The sequence below is a fragment of the Pongo pygmaeus genome, chromosome 5 (assembly GCF_028885625.2).
Source record: "Pongo pygmaeus isolate AG05252 chromosome 5, NHGRI_mPonPyg2-v2.0_pri, whole genome shotgun sequence".
Lineage (NCBI taxonomy): Eukaryota > Metazoa > Chordata > Mammalia > Primates > Hominidae > Pongo > Pongo pygmaeus.
Window position 1 is genome coordinate 23,429,080 of NC_072378.2, and position 20,728 is coordinate 23,449,807.

The 20,728-nt window shown below is 36.3% G+C and overlaps 1 long non-coding RNA gene across 3 annotated transcripts in view; it reads left to right on the forward strand.

Moving 5' to 3' along the window:
- LOC134739689 (uncharacterized) overlaps window positions 1–20,728 on the forward strand; it is a 296,309-nt gene that overhangs the window by 153,040 nt on the left and 122,541 nt on the right. For all 3 annotated transcript variants that reach the window (XR_010126583.1, XR_010126582.1, XR_010126584.1), the window contains one exon: window positions 15,923–16,073. This is a non-coding gene — a long non-coding RNA (uncharacterized LOC134739689). The remainder of the gene's footprint in view (window positions 1–15,922; window positions 16,074–20,728) is intronic.

A 20,728-nucleotide genomic window follows, 5' to 3' on the forward strand; every position in this document is an offset into this window, starting at 1 on the left:
TTCTTTAGGGAAAAAGGAAATAAACTACCTGTGCACTTAATCAGGCTAGACCAGGCTATTTGGTAGCTGTCACTTGAAACAGATGTGATGTCACCTTTTTGTGAATAAATGAAAACATGCCCCTTAAATAAATGATAAACAGGAACCAGCAGCCATGGAGTATAAGGAGGAAGGTGAGGGGAAGAGGCAGGTGTAATAAAAATAAATAAATAAGTGAACCAAAAGGATTTTACAAAGTGCAGTGATAAATCTCTCTGGGCTCTAGTTGTTGCGTTTATTTGAAAGACATGAAGCACCTTTTGGGTGCTCCTTAAACCATTTTATCTTTACCTGTGCACGGTTTGACAATCGCATTTTTACTTCAGGGAAAGAGTAAAGGACAGAAAAGAAAAATTGAAACAAAAAAAGGGCAATAAAAGAAGAGACAGAGCTCACAAACTTGAGTTATTGCTAACGTCATAATAACATCCCTTTCAGTTCACGCTTTCACCAGCATAGGATCCAGGAATGAGGAATCTTGTGGGAATTTTGTATCCATGGCCTCCTCAGCATTTGAAGATGGAACAGTCAAGCTGAGTTACTGTCTAGATAGGAAGAAAAATGAACTATTAAAACTGCAGAAAATAGTAAAGCTGATAAATTATATTGTATCCCTGTCAGCTGTTTTCTTACTGTAAACTCTGGGATAGGAGTAGATTGATTTAAAGGATAAGAAAATAAAAGGGACTTGAAGGAGAGAAAATGTTTATTGAGAAAGTGATAGAATCACATATAGGGAGTGATCTCTTATCACTTGAGAAAACAATGAAATTCAAAATATCATATTCTTTCTTTATCAAATAATATATCTCTGAACCAAAAGTAGACAAAGCAAGGCTCAGAAGGATGGAAAATATAGTAAACAGGAAGTCAGTCCTAATGCTGTCAATAAGAAAGTTATTTCCCAGTAACAATGCCCAAACTCCCATCTATTTCCCATCAGATCTGGAAGCACTTCAAGGCATCATTGAAACCATAGACACTTGTCAGTTCCTGTTGTTACTCTGGGCTGTGAGTGGGCCACACCGGGGGAACACTCTCCAAGGTCCTTCAGACTGGGCAGCCACTTAGTCCCCAAGGTACTGCTACATTTTTAGGGTTTGTAATGGTAGACCCCCAGTAGTCCCAAGTACCCAAATCTCTTCCAGTCACTATGGCTGCATCACAAAGCATCCCAAAACTTAGTGGCATAAAGCAACCATTTCTATGTTCATGGATTAAGTTGTTCAGGTGTTTGGACAAAATACAGCAGAGATAGCTTTCTCTGCTCCCTGATGTTTTCTGGGGTCTCAGTGGAAGACTGGAAGTCTGGAACTAGGATCATCTGAAGGTACTGAAGTCACTTAATGTGTGGTTGTTGATGCTGACTGGTCTGGGAGCCTTGGTTTCTCTCCCTGTGGGACTCTTCATTTGACCTCTCTAAGTGAACTTGTTTGGGCTTCCCTTCAGCATGGTTGCTGTATTCCAAGGGCAAACATTCCAAGAGAAAGACAGCCAAGAGGAAGCTGTGGGGCCTTTCCTAATCTAGCTGTGGAAGTCATGTAGTATTATTTCTGCCCAGAAATAAAAGTCAAAAACCTGCCCAGGTCCAAGCAGAAAGGGAGGATGAGAGGAGGCTTCACTTCTTGAGAGGAAGTTGGTGAGGTTCTGGAAGAGCACGAGGGATCAGAAATATTGCCATGATGTTTTTTTGAAAATATAATATGCTCCAATGAGGAAACTACAGTATAGAGTAGTTAAGAGATTTACTCAGCAGATCCACAGCTGGTAAGGTCTGTGGCAGAGAACAAATCCTTCTTTCAATTACACAACAGTAAGGACATACTAACCCCAGCTGAATGGGAGTTGCCCTTTGTGATGGTTAATACAGAGTGTCAACTTGACTGGATTGAAGGATGCAAAGTATAATTCTGGGTGTGTCTGTGAGGGTGTTGACAAAGGAGATTCATATTTGAGTCAGTGCATTGGGGAATGAAGACCCACCCTTAATCTGGGTGGTCACCATCTAATCAGTTGCCAGTGAATATAAAGCAGGCAGAAAAACATGAAAAGGCTAGACTGGCTCAGCTTCCCAGCCTACATCTTCCTCCTATGCTGGATGCTTCCTGCCCTCGAACATCAAACTCCAAGTTCTTCAGCTTTGGGACTCGAACTGGCTTCCTTGCTTCTCAGCTTGCAGACAGCCTATTGTGGGACCTTGTGATTGTGTGAGTGAGTTAATACTACTTAATAAATTCCCCTTTCTATATACATAGATATCCTATTAGTTCTGTCCCTCTAGAAAACCCTGACTAATACATCCTGATGGAGAGGTGACATCTTCAGGGAAATAAAATTTCATAAAGAGATAAAATGAAAGCAAACTGGGGTACTTCACAAAACTGGCATCACACCAGGCTGGCTCATGGGAATTAAATATTATTTGAATGACTTTTTGTCAAGCAGCCATAAAGAAGCTTGCAACTTTAAAACTCTATAAGTTTTAAGTTCGATCACTATTATGGCTAAGGTTTTTGCAGATGTAAACTGTAGTACTGATTTTAATATGTAAATGATGTGAAAGGAATACTCAGCATATGTATAATCACAAATCAGGAGCTAAACAGTGAGATATATGCCAATATCAAAGGATTGCGAGTAGACAAAACATTTCTGCAAGTATTCTAACTAGTTAATATATAAAACATGCTGTAATAAAGTTGACCTTTAAAAACCTGTGTAGTAATTTCTGATTATGATTGTTTATATTATATAAATCTAAAAAAGATACATAAATTTCAATACAATTATTATATGTAATTATATTAGGAGGTCAACCTCTTTGTTAAAAATACCATAGCTACAAAAGGGTCAGTGATAGGAAAAATATATATCCATACTACTGGGGAGGAGAAGTTACATTTAATAGGACACTTTAGCCTGTTCCCCCCTCCCCAAGCAGAGATTGAGACAAATTCTTGTATTCAGTTAGTGTATATGGTAATGTGTCTTGGGAGTTGGCGATTCAGAGAGTGGTATAAAAGATCTAGCAGAGAAAAGCAACATGTGGGTGAGGCTTTGTTTTAGCCACTCTATCCCAAAAGAAGCCTCAGAGGACACTAATGAAATAGACATTAGATCTCCTTCCCTAGGGAATGAAAGAAGAGAAGCTTTTATCTGCTGGCTCCCATCATTTGCTGGACAATGATGGTCAAATGGACATTCACGGTCCTCCACTCCTGGGTTGCACATGCCTGAGAGCAGAGCAAATTCTCCCCGTTCCCCCATTTCAGCCCTCCAGAAGAGCTACAGCAGAGAATGGAGGTATGCAGTACAGGAGTGAGGCAATGTGTCACTCACATATACCTGTGCAAGACTAGAGTAAATTTCTCCTTTAAATTTATGTAAAATGCACAGATCATAACGGTTCATTTAAAAGGGTGTTGAGCGTCTTACATTACAGGCGAAACCATCACCTCATATGACTGTTACCATCGCCCTAGAAGGGCTCTAAATTCTCTTTGTCTTCAATTCTTCCCAACTATTTTCTGACTTCTATCACTGTAAAGTGGGGATTTAATTTTAATTTATCTGTTTTATAACAATGTAATAAAAAGTATATGTTCCACTGTCCATGGCTTCTGTCACTCAACATAATGTTTTGGAAGTTCATCCACGTGATGATGGGTAGCTGTAGTACACTTTAAAAAAAATTGTTGGCTACTATTTTTCTGGTGGAATAGATCACTATTTGCTTATCCAGTTCCTTATTGATGGCACTGTTGTTTCCTGTTTTGCGGCCTTATGAATAAGTTTGCTCTGAAAAATCTTGTACCAGTTTTTTTGTGGAAATATGTTTATATTTCTTTGGGGGGTAAACACTTAGGAATGGAATTCCTGGGTCATACAGTGTATATTTAGCTCTAGCACAATGGTGCTGAGCAGTTTACATATGATGGGGCCATTTTACAGTCCCATGAGTTGTTTCAAATCCTTGCCAACAGAGTATGTTTCCTGTTGTTGTTGTTTCAAACAACAGTCATTCTAGTGGGTGTAGAATGGTATCTCATTCTAGTTTTAGTTTGTGTTTCCCTAAAGACTAACGAAGTGGAGCACCTTGTTTGCTTATTGGCCATTTTTTATCTTTGGTGAAGTATCTGTTCAAGTCTTTGCCCATTTTTCATTTCTGTTGCTGTGTAATAAATTCCCACAAACTTAGTAGCTAAAATAGCCCAAATTTATTTTGTATTACAGTTCTGTAGGTGAGAAGTCTGATGCAGGTCTCAGTGGGCTGAAATCGAGGTGTTGGCAGAGCTGCACTCCTCTCTGCAGGCTCTAGAGCAGAGTCCCTTTCTTTGCTGTTTGCAATTTCTAGAGGCTGCACATATTCCTTTACCTGTGGACCCTTCCTCCGTCTTCAAGCCAAGCCTGTTGCATTTCTCTAACCATTCTTCTGTAGTCACAAATCCCTGGCTAACTAAAGTACAGAGTAGTCACTCAAAGTAATTTGCTCTGAACTCAGCAAGGAAAGGTTCTCCAATTGTAAGAAGGCTTGTCATGAGATTGAGAGCACCCAGGTCTTCCAAGACAATCTTTCCATCTCCAGATCCTTAATTCAATCACATCACATCTACAAGTGCCATTTGCCAAGCAAGGTAACATAGTCACAGGTGCTGGAGGTTATAATATAAGCATCTTTGAAGTGGAGGACATTATTCTGCTTACCACAGTCACTTGTTTTTTTGTGGTTGATTTTTACATCTTTAAATTTTCATTTTTATGAATTCGAATTTGTCATTTTTTCCTTTTTTGTCCTTTTCATTTTGGTGCTTCTTATATCCTGTAAAAAAATTGTCCTATTCCAATGCTATGAACTTATGATCCTTTTTTTTTCTAGAAGCTTTATTGTTCTAGCTTTTATGTTTAGGTTTCTAATTCTTCCTGAATTAAAGTTGTGCATTAAGTAACATCTAGGTCACAGTTCTTGTCTTTAGTAAAAATATTGATTTGTTCCAACACTATATGTTGAAAGATATCCCCATTAGGTTGAATTGGTGCTATGACCATAGATTAGTTCTACAGGGTCTGTTTGTGGTGGGTTACATTTATCCATTTTTGTGTGCTTAGTACATTACTACACTCTCATGATTACCATAGCACTGTAGCAAATTTTGGAATCAGATAATAAAAAGATCTTTCAATTTTGTACTTCTTTTAAAAATTCCTTTACCTATTCTAGGTGGTTTACAATAGATGGAAATTTTTAAATTAGCTTGTCAATTTTACCAAACCCTGATGAAATTTTGAAAATTTGGAGTGAAAGACTATATTGAAAATATTGACTCTCCAGATCGATGAATGTTGTATTTCTCTTCATTATTTAGGTTTTTCTTATTGTCAAGTTTGGTGGAACTCTTCTAATATTTAACTAATAATTATAATGTCAGATGTAGATTTTCTATAGATGTGTTTCATTAATTAAGGAAGTTTCTCTCATTTTCTAGTTGCTGAGAGGTTTTATTATAATGAGTGTTGAATTTTGTCAAGACCTCTTTCCAGCATCAGTTGAGATAATCATAGGGGTTTTCTCTTCATTCTGTTCATATGGTGAATTATATCAATTGATTTTTCCTAATGTTAAACCAAGCTTACATTTCTGGGGTAAACCCACTGGTCACGGTATATTTCTTTCATGATGTAATGATGTATTAGAGGGCTTGATTTGCTAATGATTATTATAGAATTTTGCATGTGTATCCTGAGAGTTTCTGATCTAAACTCTTTTTGTTTGGCTCAGTTGTCATTGTCAGACTTTGTTTCAACAGTACAGAAACCTCATAAAATGGGTTGGGAGGTTTTTCTGACTGCCCCTAAAATTGGTATAATGTTTCAGTTCTTAAGCTAGAAACTAAGATGACTGTACATCATTCTTTTATAATCAATAAACCTATAACTAAAAATTTTCTTCAAAGCATTGTTTCATCATCATTCTCCAATTTTTAATGTTACATTCTCATATTTGTTCAGTTGGAAAGTTTTGAATATCCCTTGTGATTTCTCCTTTCACCATAAATTATTTATAAGTAATTTCGCTTGTTTTCCAAATAATGTAGATTAATATATTGTTAGCCACAGACATGTTTAAATTTTCATATGAAAGCTTCAAATGCTATAGATTGAGATAATTTTACTAATATGTTTTGTACATATGTATGTTTTATATATAACATTTAATAATTTAACCCAACATATCCAACATAATTTAAATATATAATCATTATTAATATATTCCTTTTTTAAAATAAGTCTTTAAAATTTTATATGTATTTTTATCCTTACAACACATCTCAATTTCGTTTAACTACATTTCAAGTTCTCAGCCATATGTGTATACTGGCTACCATATTTGTGGCAACAAAGGCTGGAGTTAAGAAGTGAAGTAGAGAGGATTTTGGAAGAGAAAAGAGTCCAGAACAATGGCATTTGTGCAAACAGGATCCTCTCTATTGTGTTAGGCCTGAATTTGGTTTTATAAACGTATTCTGGATACTTTTACAACATTGTCTATTGAAGTTTTTATTGAAGAGATATTTGTCACAAACAAAAGACACATTGAGGACACAAATCTCACATGAGGACATTGAACATACTTAGTTTGGAGTATTTTTAAAAGGCAGACAGAAAAGGAAAAACACACAAATTTTTTTTTTTTGAGACAGAGTCTCGCGCTTTCGCCCAGGCCGGAGTGCAGTAGCGCTATCTTGGCTCACTGCAAGCTCCGCCTCCCGGGTTCACGCCATTCTCCTGCCTCAGCCTCCCAAGTAGCTGGGACTACAGGCAAAAATTATTTTTAAGTTGATACAGAATTTCAATTTTTTTAAACTTTTTACTGCCTTGGTATAAAAAAAATAAATTTGATTAGGTAAAAAAATGTAAACTTCAATATTCTGTAAACTAGATTACTAACAACCTTTGAAAATGATTTTTCTGTTAGCATGTGTAAAACCTTTGATAATTTATCTATAATTATTTTTCTTTTATTTCAGTGTTAAATAGGATAGTAACGCTAGGTGAGATATGTTTACATCTATTCACCCATTCTTTTTCTTGTATGTCTCTAATCAATGATTATGTTGGAGAAAGTTTATGTTTATAGTTGGAGAAACTGCCAAAATAATTTCCCAAGACCTTTATTTTATAGCTTTCCAAAACTAGAACAGTAAGTTTAATTTCAGTCTGTAAAATGAAAAAGTTACAGCTAGTGTTTAATATTGCTATCAGAGAGATTAGACCATAATAATTTCAGGGGAATGTTAACTTTTTCTAATGATAAATGACATCTCTCAATTTACTGAGCTAATGTTACTTATTGACTGTCAGTAGAATGGGAGGTATGGGGATTTTTTTCTAGTTTTAGTATTTGCTTTTTAATTTATACTGTAAACTAACTTTCCCAAGCCTAGAACCAAGCCCTTCCTAAGTAGGGGCTCCATAAATGTTTATTGACTTGACTGATACACCCCAAAAGAAAAGAAACATAGCTGGAGTTAGATTATGGTCAGTTAATAATGTAATCAATCACCCAGCCCCTAAGTATGCCGAATCTGTAACCATGTTAGTATGTGCCCTCAAACCAGTTAAACATAGTTGACCCTTGAACAACATGGGTTTGAACTTCATGGATTCACTTACATGTGGATTTTCTTCTGCCTCTACCACCCTTGAGAAAGCAAAACCAACCATTCCTCTTCCTCTTTCTCCTCCACCTACTCAAAGTGAAGACAACAAGGAGGAAGACCTTTATGTTGATGATCCAGGTCCACTTAATGAATAGTAAATATATTTTCTTTTCTTTTTTCCTTTTTTTTTTGAGACAGGGTCTTGCTCTGTCATCCAGCACTGGAGCAATCACAGCTCACTGTAGCCTCAGCCTCCTCTGGGTTCAAGTGATCTTCCTGCCTCAGCCTCTGGTGTACCTAGGACTACAGGCACACACCGCCACACTCGGCTAATTTTTTTCTTTTTTATGGAGATGGAGTCTCACTAGGTTGCCCAGGCTGGTATCGAACTCCTGGCATCAAGTGATCCTCCTGACTAGGCTTCCCAAAATGCTGGGATTATAGGCATAAGCCACTGGGCCTGTCCTCTTTTATTATGACTCTCCTAGTAACACTTTCCTTTTTATAACTTAAGAATACAGTATATAATACATACAGCATATAAAATAAGTGTTAATCAACTGTTTATGTTATTGGTGAGGCTTCCAGTGAATAGTAGGTTATTAGCAGTTAAATTTTGGAGTTGTCAAAAGTTATACATAGATCTTCAACTGCGGTGGTGACAGTGTCCCATCCCCCATTTTGTTCAAGGGTCAAGTGTAATTGCATCAAAAAAATCTAACATCTGCATAGATGTATAAAGCATCAGTAATAACATCCAAATTTTCTATTAAAATATCCATATAACACACAATTTAGTAACCCATAGTCCTTAATTCTAGTTGTGACTGTCACTAATGAAGTAGTAACATAAAGTAGACCTTTGACATTTTTGTTCCTCAGTTACTTTAGCTGCTAAAAGATAAACCACTTTATTATGTTCCTAGGGATTGCTGGACATTTAAAATGAAATAACAGATGTGAAAGCAATTTCTACATTTATAGGTGTATCATATATTCACACAACATGTGTTGTTAATATCATCGCATGTTCTTAGATGATTGATGCACAAAGACATCACTCTCCAATGCAAATGCTCATTCATATGGATAAAGTCTGTAATGGCATGTGGGTAACAGTGAGAGAGGGCTAACATAAGATGTATACCTAAACTTTGTGGATAAAGGACTTTTTTGTGTTTTGCTTCCACTCTAAAACTGAACTAAATATTTAGTAGACATTTCTATTAGATGTTGTTTTTACATATTAATTATATTTGTGTATGCCTGTATATGTGTATACACATATGTGTATATATACTTATATATATATGCGTATTTAGTTAGATTTATTTCATCAGGAAATATCCACAACTTACAATGACTGGTTCCTAGTTCATAATATGTTTGACAAGGCAAATCTTAAGTGAGTATTTAAAATCAGCTACTTTCTAAGCATATGGGAGGAAAATATGAGAATCTCTTATGTGATGTTTGCACAAGATTAAGACAAATTCTTCACTTCTTTAGGTGTCATGACTTACCACTCATCAGTCTCCACTATCCCCAATTTCATTTTTTATGTGCATTTATATTGGAAAAAGAAAGAGTTAGCAATTCCAGCAGCTCGATACCACTCTCAACCCTTTCAGCATGGAGCACCACCACATTTGGATTGCAGCTTAAAGATCTTGTGGATAGAGTCACCCCATGTAAGACATTCGGGGTTTAAACAAGTCACATTTGCAAGTAACATGCACGTAGTTCTTGCGGCAGCGTTCATTTGTTTCAACCTTCTCACCTTCCCCTCTCCATCTTCATCCCACCTATATAAATAGCACTTAGCTTCTTTCGAGCTTAACGAACATTCTTAAATGTTAAGAGAAATAGCAGAGTCAGGGAAAAATACATGCCATAAAAAATGTGCAAGTGAAGTAGCATTGTCACTGCGTCTGTTCCCGTACAGATCACAGCTCGATGGCCTCAGTGTGAGTCCTTCTGCGCCCAGTAAAAATGAAAACAACATTGTAATAAATTAGCTGGAACTGCGCTTCCCTAGGTGTTCAGTGACAGCTTGATAAATAACCCTAGGCACTACAATTTGGCTTTCCCTCTGCCAAGGTTTTCTGCCATAATATTTTCAGGCCTTAAGTCATGGTCATCAACACTTGATTAATACACGGAGGAACAGTTAAGATAACATGAGGGATATATTTCCCTGAACAGGATAACGTGGCAACAGTGTAATATTTTATTTGGGTTAAGCATTTATTGATCATTACAAGGATGAACATTTTTATATATAATTAGTAACCGTAATGTCCCAATCCTTTGAATAACCCTAGAGGCATGTCGTAGGTTTGTTTGTTTTTGATGATTGAGGTATATTTCCTTGTCTTCTCATTTTCTTATTTTGTGACAGGGGTACTTAAATCTCCTAGCACTATTTTTGTGTGTCGAGTTTATTCCTCAGTACATACTCCATTACATATATATATAAAATATATATATATATACACACACACACATATATATGCACACATATACCTGTATATATAAATTATGTATATAATACAATTGTGTTTTATAAGTATTTATACCACATTCACTTAACCTCAATCCATCAAATAAATTCAGTTATATTTGTATAAGTTTCACAGGGAAAGAATAACTTAGCATATAGCTTTTCTATTTAAACTACTATTGTCAGAAATAAATCTGTATTTGCTCTCTGTATCCCAGTCATCTTTATTCTCTGATGAAAAAAAGGTAACCATAAACATTCATTTTCCATTAATTATTGCACCAGAGAAAAATCAATGTTCAAATAAATAACAATAAAACTGATTTTTACTGAATAGCAAAGCTGGATAAAGGAAGAAGAAATCATTTGTTTTTATTTTTGGAGGGATGGCTTGCATAATTAACTTAACTCTAAGATACTGAACATAATGTAGTCACTCTACATACATTTATTTATTGGAGCACTTCCCATCCCTTAGGCCCTATAGAATATAATGAGTTTAGACCCCATGCTTCCCTCTACTTGGGCTGAGTGTGTTTGCTGTGTGGGCACAGCTGTGCTGTGTTTCTGCATATGCATTTAAGGAGAGCAATAACAACAACTGTTATATATTCAGCAGCTAATAAGTACTGGGTACTGTTTTAAGAGTTTTACATTTTTATCTCATTTAGTTTGCAAAATGACTATATTGGGTAGGTATGTTCTATCCCCTTTTTAACGATGAGGAAACGAGAGCAAGTATTTGAGTTAGCTGAAATCACCAAATGAGAAAATGGCAAGATGAGATTCAAAACCAGTAAGTCTGTCTCAGGAGGCTCAGCTCCTGAACAATGAGCTATACTTCAAAATAAAGGGATTTGGCATCGGAGGCAGAGGAAAAAAGCGTAACAATTGCAAATGGCCTTTCCCCTAAAATACAATTTTTTTTTTATTTCTTAAAGCTAAGTACAACTGGATTTCATGGAATCCTTGAAAAATCTCATCTAGGAAATTCTTCTGATTAAATTCATCACACTTCCATCATTCCTTTACTATACTCGTTCTATTTCAATAAAAAGTCAAATTCAAATTTGACAGATCTGAATGATCAGAAAAATTGCTGCAGTACATCCAATCATTGTTAACATGGAAACACACTGTTATTGAATATTGAAGGTTTACCCTGCATTAAAAATGAACAGTAAAGGGAGCTTCTTTATTTTGTCTGACCCAGAGCGGGATTTGCACTTATTCCTTTTACAGGAAAAATGTTTGACTAGATAGATAGGATGCATGTCTTACTTGTCTTTGTAGTTCCAGAGCCTAGTTCTGCATATGATACATAACAAGCACTCATTAAATATTTGTTACACCAGACATGCCTAATTGACCTCAAGATATTCATCAAAACATTTTATTGCACAATTTAGATAAGTGGAGTGTTCACATAGATTAAGGTCTTAGTTACAAAACCTTTGGGTTATGAATGGCAAAAAACAAACAAAAAAACAAAACAAAAACAAAAAACCTTTGTGGCCAGGCACGGTGGCATATGCCTGTAATCCTAAGATTTTGGCATACCAAGGCAGGCATCTTGAGTCCAGGAGTTAGAGAACAGCATGGGCAACATAGCAAAACCCCATCTCTACAAAAAGTACAAAATTAGCTGGGCATGGTGGTGCGTGCCAGTAGTCCTAGCTACTCGAGAGGCTGAGGTGGGAGGATCTGCCTGAGCCCAGGAGGCTGAGGCTGCAGTGAGCCATAACTGCACCGCTGCATTCCAGCCTGGGCGACAAACAAACAAAAGACAAACCAAAAATCCCACCTTTGCCTCATCTAAATATAAACTTATGAATTTATTAGAAGGATACATGGGATTCAAGATCAAAAACATAAAACAGAGCACCAGTAACAAACTGGAGTGGCCCCAGTGATTCCCCTCCTCACTCGTTCTTTCAACATTTATTCTCTCTCAGTATCTCTTCATTCTTTCCTTACTTCCTCACCTAGATTTTCTGCTATGTCATACACATGACAGAAAACAGTCACTCCAGCCCAGTTCCTACATGAGCTCACAGCAATAGCGCCACCAACTAACTGACTCAGTCTCTCCATGTTCTGAGTCTAAAAACTTGGAAGCAAGAATTCAATCGGTCTAGTTTGAGTCAGGGACCTATCTCTGGGCTGCCTGGCTCACTTTCCACTCAAAAGAGGCCATGGAAACACATTCTATGAAAGGTGAAAGCAAGCAGCTGCTCCAAAAAGAGAGGTGTGGGGTGCTAAGTCTATAATTGCAGAGAAAACGATTGGCATCTTTAATGCATTTGTATTCATCTCAGCAAAACGGTACCTGTTTGAGATTCTGCCATTTTGCAAAGAAATACGGTTATATCCTCATGTGCAATTTTTATCCAAACTAACCTACCAGAAGATTTAGAGAAAAATCAACTAAATATTTATTTGAAAACCAAATATTCCAAATTGAGTGAAGTGAAAGTATGTTCCTTCCATTTTGGTCAGTTTATCCGTGTGAAATGGAATAACTATAAAACACCAAAATACTTTCGTCATTTGATCTCTACTTGCGTTGTCATTACTCAAGACAGTTCCAGTCAATATATTCACAACAAGAAAAAAAGTACACAAAATCAAAACACAGTCTCATTTATCTGCATTTTAAATGAAACTAGAGAGATGGCGTTATAAATACTAAATATTAATTTGCCATTCTATTTTCTTTGAAAGAAATGCCTTTATTCTATAATCATATCCATTTTACATTTTTGCATTATTAATAAAATGGATATGGCATCAGTTTTTTTTCTTTTTAACATTACTATTTGGCATGTTAAAAGGCTGAAGTATTAAATATGCACTGCAAATATTATTTTTGTTTACTTGTTAGTGAAGGAAAAAATAAAACCGCTGCTCATTTGTAGTAAAAGCACAGGTATAATAAGAAACTTAACACATTAAAAACAGCAAATAGATAGGAAAGAGGCAATAGCAGAGAAGAAGTCATGAAGGCAAAGCAAAACTTGAAGTTAAGACAACTAGGTATATTTCATGGCCCTGAGTTTTGTAAATGCCTAGTCAGGAGAAATTCAACCCTTTTCTCATTCTCATTTTCACATATGGTGGTTGCTGAATAAAAGCCTCCAAAGATGCCTATCCCTTGACTCTGGTTACCTGTGAACATGTTAGCTTGCATGGCAAAAGGGACTTTGCAGTTATGATTCAAGTTAAGGATCTTGGGATGGGGATTGTCCGGGGGCACCTGATCTAATCATGTGAGTCTTTGAAATTGTGGGGAAGATTCCTCAACTGCAGAGAGCCTGAGTGATGGCAGCCTCAGGATTCCACATGTTGTTGCTGGTTCTACAACATAGGTAGCTACATGCAAGGACAAGAACGAAGGCCAAGAAATTGGAAAAGGAATGGAAATGGATTCTCCCCTAGCGTCTCCAGAAAGAACACAACCTTGCTGACACCTTGATTTTAGGACTTCTGATTTCCAGACTGTCAGATAACAAATTTGTGTTGTTTTCAGCTGCTAAATTGGCAGTAATTAATTGCAGCAGCAATAGAAAACTAACACAGATATGAAGACGCAAGACTGTTTATGGAAAGGAAAAAAAAAAAGCATCCTTGCTCCTGAGCTTTAGAAAGGTAACTTTACTCCTAGAAGCTTTATCAAAGGTTAATTAAGCAAGCTAATGAACAATGATCCCAATTGCAATTTTTCAAAACAAAACAAGACAAAAAGCCAAAGAAAATTGCAGGGGCATTCTTCATATGGCTGTCCTGTTTATTTTTATTCATTAATTTTATTATGTTTAAGATTCTGTGTTATTATCTTATTTTTAATACTAATTTTAAAGTGAAAAATGACCCACAGTAGGAAGTCAGAGGGATGGGGTTCATAGATGAAACCTGGACAACCTTAAGAAACAGTTAACATCGCCCCAACTAAAAAAAGCCTTAGATATTAAAATGACATTCATCTCTTACAATAAAAATAATGATAGCATCCTACTGTCCTTTAGGATCATGATTTTGGTGCCTGAACAGTAGCTTTTTTGACATGAATTCGCTGGAACATACACACTTAGAGAATGGCCTTAAAATAAGGTGTACCTCTGATTTGTAGTAGTCAGTGTATCATGAAGTATACAGTGTGATGTTAAAATACGGTAAATATTTTAAATACTTAATTAAAATCTTAATCCAAGAGACCATATTGACAGAACTACAAACGTTCCTATATTTTAACTTTTAGGTACAGGCAGTTCTCACTTGGCTGAGCAGAGTGATGCTGTAAATATGACTGTGCAGGGCAAAACTATGCAATATGATCATATTTATTAGTGGGGAAAAGTACAATTGTCACGTGACCTTAAAAAATTTTGCCAACACATTAAAAACCTTATTGTCAGTTATAAATGTATAGAGGAATGAAAAATAGTAAAACTAATATTTATGTAGTACACTGTCATTTCAAACACTAGATACATTGAAAATTACTGCTTTAGGCTGGGCCCAGTGGCTCATGCCTGTAATCCCAACACTTTGGGAGGGTGAGGAGGGAGAATTGCTGGAACCCAGTAGTTAGAGATCAGCCTATGCAAGATGACAAGACTCCATCTCGGAAGGAAGGAGGGAAGTGGGGAGGGAGGGAAAGAGGGAAGGAGGGAGGGAGGGAGGGAGGGAGAAAGGAAGGGAGGGAAGGAAAAAGGAAAAGGAAAGAAAAAGAAAGAGGGAGGGAGGGAAAGAAGGGAGGGAGTGAAGGAAGAATAAAAGGAAAAGGAAAAGGAAAGGAAAGGAGTGAGGGAAGCAAAAAGGAAAAGGGAAATGAAAGGAAAGAGAGAGGAAGGAAGGAAGGAAGAGGAAAGGAAAGGAAGGAGTGAAGGAAGAAAAAAGGAAAGGGGAAAGGAAAGAAAGAGGAAGAAGAGAGGAAGGAAGGGAGGGAGGGGAAAGGAAAGGAGGGAAGGAGTGAGGGAAGAGAAAAGGAAAAGGAAGCAAGGAAACAAGAAGGAAAGAAGGGAAGAGAGGGAGGGAGGGAGGAAGGAAGGAAGGAAGAAAAAATTAGCTGCGCACTAATCCATGCATGCTTGTAATCCCAGCTCCCTTGAGTCCGGGAGTTTGATGCAGCAGTGAACTATGATCATGCCGCTGCATTCTAGCCTGGGTGATGAAGCAAGACCTTTTCTCTGAGGAAAAAAAAAGAAAATTACTGCTTTAGTTCTTTGTAAAATGCTGATCTAGAGTCATTTGAACAATGCTTGCCTTCTAATAGCATAAATTACAGTAAGCAGTGAGCATCTTTTCTACATTTTAGTAGATTGTAATTTTCATTTGCTAAGTTTCTATTAGCTGTAAACATTTTATCATTTAGTTTCCAATGACATAAAATATCTCTGAGATTTTCTTTTGTGTGAAGTTTTGTGTTAGCGTCACTTGATCTGGGACATCTTTATCCTTTTGATTACAATTGCTTTCCTCATTAATGTCAGTAAGTTTGCCTTTGCAGTGATGCTCTGTTTGTATATCTAGAGTCCAGGCAGCTTATGCAAAGTGTAAAATCTAGGGCAGCAGGGTCAGCATCCCTAGATCAGCTATTTCTTCTACAATTCCATGTATGTTGAATTCAGATTTCACTTCCAGTGTTAGCATGTTTTGTGTCTTTGCTGCATTTCCATCTTTGTTGGCCAGTTCCCAACTTGGAGTATCTATTTTTGTGCAGTCATGTGGTTTTAGCACGGAGACAAGAAAGAAAGAAAGACAACATCATGCTTTGCTGTCTGTGCGTGAACTGAGTAACAGCTGTGAAGGATCAGTCACCAAAAGACTTTGAAAGAAGAGGCTTGATTGGTCACGGTAATGATGCTCCTCTGGTATGTAGTGATGTGTGAGCTGAAAGGCTAGCAGCAAAGTTTGAAATTTATGCAATTACTTACAGTTAATATGCCATGGTACCTGAAACTTGAACATATCATTGGGAATTGGCATTATTTAACTAAACCAGGATAACTGAAATCTGTGCATATCACAACTGGGAAAAGCAAGAACTGTCTGTACTGTGATCTTAATGCACAAGGAGTTTGAATAGTGAAAATTGCCAGTTTTACAGAGAAAGAGAGAGAGAGGAGAGAAAGGGGGATATTTGTTAAAAACAAGCAAAATTCAATTTTTTAGAAACACATTAAAGGAATTGAAAATGTTATTGAATACATTTAATATAGATAATTCCATGCAATGTGAGATTAAGAAATACTAAGAAGTAGGCAGATAAAATAAAAAGAAATAGTCTACTTATCTTCAACTTAAGTAACAAAAAGGGGCCCTTAAAAGAAATCAATACAGAAGGCCAGAGAGACAGGGACTGGGGAAAAAGCCAGCCAACAGATGCAAACAGGACATAAAGACAGTTTTATAAAAGCAAAACATGCTAGAATTTTTTCCCATAAAGCCCTTGAATAATGATAAATGTGAGTGCTATGTATGTATATTTGGAAAACCAACTGTGCCTTCTGCTTTAGTTGCCTTTTTTGCACCAATAATTTCTTAAACAATATTCTATTTCTACAGCATAACTCTGTCACCGTAGTGTAGCCAAGCTTTTCTTTGACAAATCAAGTACTAAATAATTCATTGCTGCTCCGAGGGGAAAAATATTCTCAGCATACTGCTACGGAAAGTTTCCCTTCCTCAAAAACAGAACAGTTTAACATGGATCTGCAGAAGCATGTCCTCTTTGTGTGCAGGTGTCTTTCAGATGAACCGGGACTGGGTGCACACCTTAGGAAGGGGCTGGACTCACTGGTCAGCTGGCCATTCATCTTATTAAAATACTTTGCTGTCATTATTATTTATCTGAAGTGAATGGCATTCTATTAATGCCATTAGGCATTGATTAGTTGGGCATAAAATATATTCTTTTACTAAAGAAAAATATAATGATTTAATCTAAATAATAACTGATAGTAGTTTATTGGGTTTATTTTATGCATTTTATATATTTACATATTTTGTCCGTTTCCAATCCCTTTATTTCAGATAGATGGGAGAAGCCAGGATAGTAGGCAGAGAACAGGTGTGCTTGAACAACAACAAAATAATGTTGAGATAGAATGGTCTGATGGTTATTTCCAAGAATTGATAGAATGGTCTTATGGTTATTTCCAAGAATTAAAATATATTAGGTGTATAGATATTTATTAGTAGTATAGCGATCATGAAAATAAATCATTGATGAGGATACAAAAAAGTCAAGACCAATTTATTTTTAATTATGTTTTTTTCAAAATTCAAAGAATAAAATCTGATTTCATTTTGAAAGAAATTCCTTATAAAATTTTTTTAATCAACATATATTTGTATTATATATATTTATAGGATACAGTTTGATGTTTTGATATGTGTATACATTGTATAATGATTAAATCAGAAATATCAGTTAGCTGGCTAGATAGATGCATATATTTTCCTCTCCCATGTACCAGGTACAAAACAAGTTGAAGAAATAATATATACAAACATAATATATTTATCTTGCATATCTCTAGGGGTCTTGAAGAGCTTGCAGAATTCATACCATTAATTCTTACTATATCCCTGTGAGATAGAAAGCAAGCAGATATTATTAGACAATAACATAACTAATGTGCACACATGGAAGCAGGAAGGCTGGCAAGTTTTGAGAGGAGCCCTAGATCAGTTGGTTTTCTGCCTTTGGGGGCAGGAGAATGGCTGCAGGGAAACTGTGCTTGCTCCGTAATCTACCAGGCCCTTCCTAGCACTGGGAATTTTTTTTGCCTCTAGTCCTTTAATAACTAAATTTATCTAAGTAACTCCCTAAACTGAATACAAAGGTGAATCTTTAAGCAAGTGAACTTTCTGGCTCACTTTTTCTTACTTCTTAATAGCAGATTGTCCTATAGTTTGAGTCCCTTTGTTTATAGCTTATTTTTCAAGTCAAAACTGTTAACCAACTGGTACAACTCCAGCTGTATTCCCACAGCCTACAGCGAAATCCAGACCCTCCTCATTTTGTCTCCAATGTAACTGTAAATCCATAAAGTTGTCCTTCTCATGTTGATTCCTTGGAAAGTCAAGTCCTTTAGAAATTCTAATGAAGAACTAGGTATTTACACTGCTGCTTCCTTACCACAGGCCATGGAAGTTTAATTGGGAGAACATCTGCTTATATGAAAACATATTCAGCCATCCCTGCGCTGACTTTGGCCTTTAAAAACAGTGGCATTAATTATCTCAACAAATGAATCTCTGGGATAATAATAATCTAAGTATTATTTTACGCTTACTAAGTATTTGCTACGTGCTAAGCACTTTATGGTTGCTACCACAAAAAACATTTATAATATGGAGTGGGTATTGAGTTTAAAGACAGTAACTTCAGAATGTAACTTGTCCTGGTCACACAAAAGCAGGTGTGGACTAAAATTCAAACCCATGATTCTTTCACTTTAAATGATATGGTTCTGAACCATTAAATTTGAATGCTACTAAGAATGGTGCATGCTAAGCAATGTTAAGCTACACATTGTTATTATTAACAAATAATTTCAAAAGGGCAGGAGAGGTAGGTTAAAAATTAAAGGGTTAAGCTGGAATAACATGTCAAATTTCTCAAAGTTTTTTATTTTCACGAAAAAATATATTTTATATTGCAACAGAATGAACAGTTTAGGTAGCTGATTGTATATATTTTGATAGTCCTATCATATTTCCAACCAACAAATACATTTTCTCCCCACCCCACCTGCAACTGGAGACTTCGCAAGGTTAGGAACAGGCTTCACTTCATTGTGATGTGTGTAAGGTGACAGAGGACACATAACAAATACGTGGAAGAACTAGGAATTTGACCTTAGCTTCCAGACATTTTGAGAAGGATACACTATGTCTGTCTTGCTTTCCTATCAAGAAAAGTATACCCAGTTTGTGCAGTAGCCCTGTACCAACAGATAGATTACAGCAGGTACTGCTTTGCTCTTTTTTTTTGTTTTTTTGTTTTTTTTTAACTGCTGCAGTTGAAGCTTTAGGTAAAATATGAGAATAATATTATGGCTATGTCAGGAAAAAAATAATGTATTTGATATCAAGGTCTCACTCACCAGTTAAGTACTGAATAGAATATAAGCCTGGTGAATTCTGACTGTGCCTTATAATTTATTTAAATATGCTTTCACTATTCTGGAATCCTTAGGGGATTATTTCCAGAATTACTGTTTTGCAAATACACAGGTAATGCTAGGGTCTTAAGAACTCTTCTTCTAGGGCTTTACACCAGTTTAATTTCATATAATAGTAATATGAATGATCACAGACCTGCGGGTTCCCGGCTTTGGGTGTACAGTATAATAAATCCAACCAAGGATGGGTAAAGTGGGCTGCAGGTGTTTGTCAAAATACTCACAGCCATTATTCAAACACTGAGTTTAGCCAAAATAGAAAGATGTTTACCAATTTCCTTTTTACTCACATTTTTATATCTTTCTGAATTTTATTGAAACATAAGTGTATGCATTGCTGGTTCTTTTTTACTTAATTCATCACAATTACATTTATTTGATTATAATTTCTAAGAGCTCATTTTGTCTGGAGGAATAGCAAGTTATCTTACGCCTGAAAACCCAATTTTATGTATTCAAATAAACAATTACATGGTGTTTCTTTTACAAGATTTTTATATTGCAAGATTTCCTTTCTTAAGGCTGAATAATATTCCATTTAATATATATACAATTTTTTTTATCCTTTCATCCACCAATGAATATGTAGGTTTCCATATTTTGGCTATTGTGAATAGTGCTGCAATAAACATGGAAGTGCTGCTAAATCTTTGAGATCTTGACTTCAAACAAAAGAAGAAAATCTTGCAATATATGACAACACGGATGAACCTGGAGGACATTGTGCTCAGTGAAATTAGCCAGTCACAGAGTGACAAATACTGCACGATTCCACTTATATAAGTTTTATTTTTTTAATTTTTTATTTCCATAGGTTTTGGGGAACAGGTGGTATTTGGTTACATGAGTAAGTTTTTTAGTTGTGATTTCTGAGATTTTGGTGCACCTGTCTCCCGAGCAGTGTACACCAAACCCAATTTGTAGTTTTTTATCCCTCACCCTCCTCCCACCCTTTCCCTCCTGAGTCCCCAGGGTCCATTGTATCATTCTTATGCCTTTACATCCTCATAGCTTAGCTCCCACTTAGGAGTGAGAACATATGATGTTTGGTTTTTTTTTTTTTAATTATTATCATACTTTAAGTTTTAGGGTACATGTGCACAATGTGCAGGTCAGTTACATATGTATACATGTGCCATGCTGGTGTGTGGCACCCATTAACTCGCCATTTAGCATTAGGTATATCTCCTAATGCTATCCCTCCCCCCTCCCCCCACCCCACAACAGTCCCCAGAGTGTGATGTTCCCCCTTCCTGTGTCCATGTGTTCTCATTGTTCAGTTCCCATCTATGAGTGAGAACATGCGGTATTTGGTTTTTTGTCCTTGCGATAGT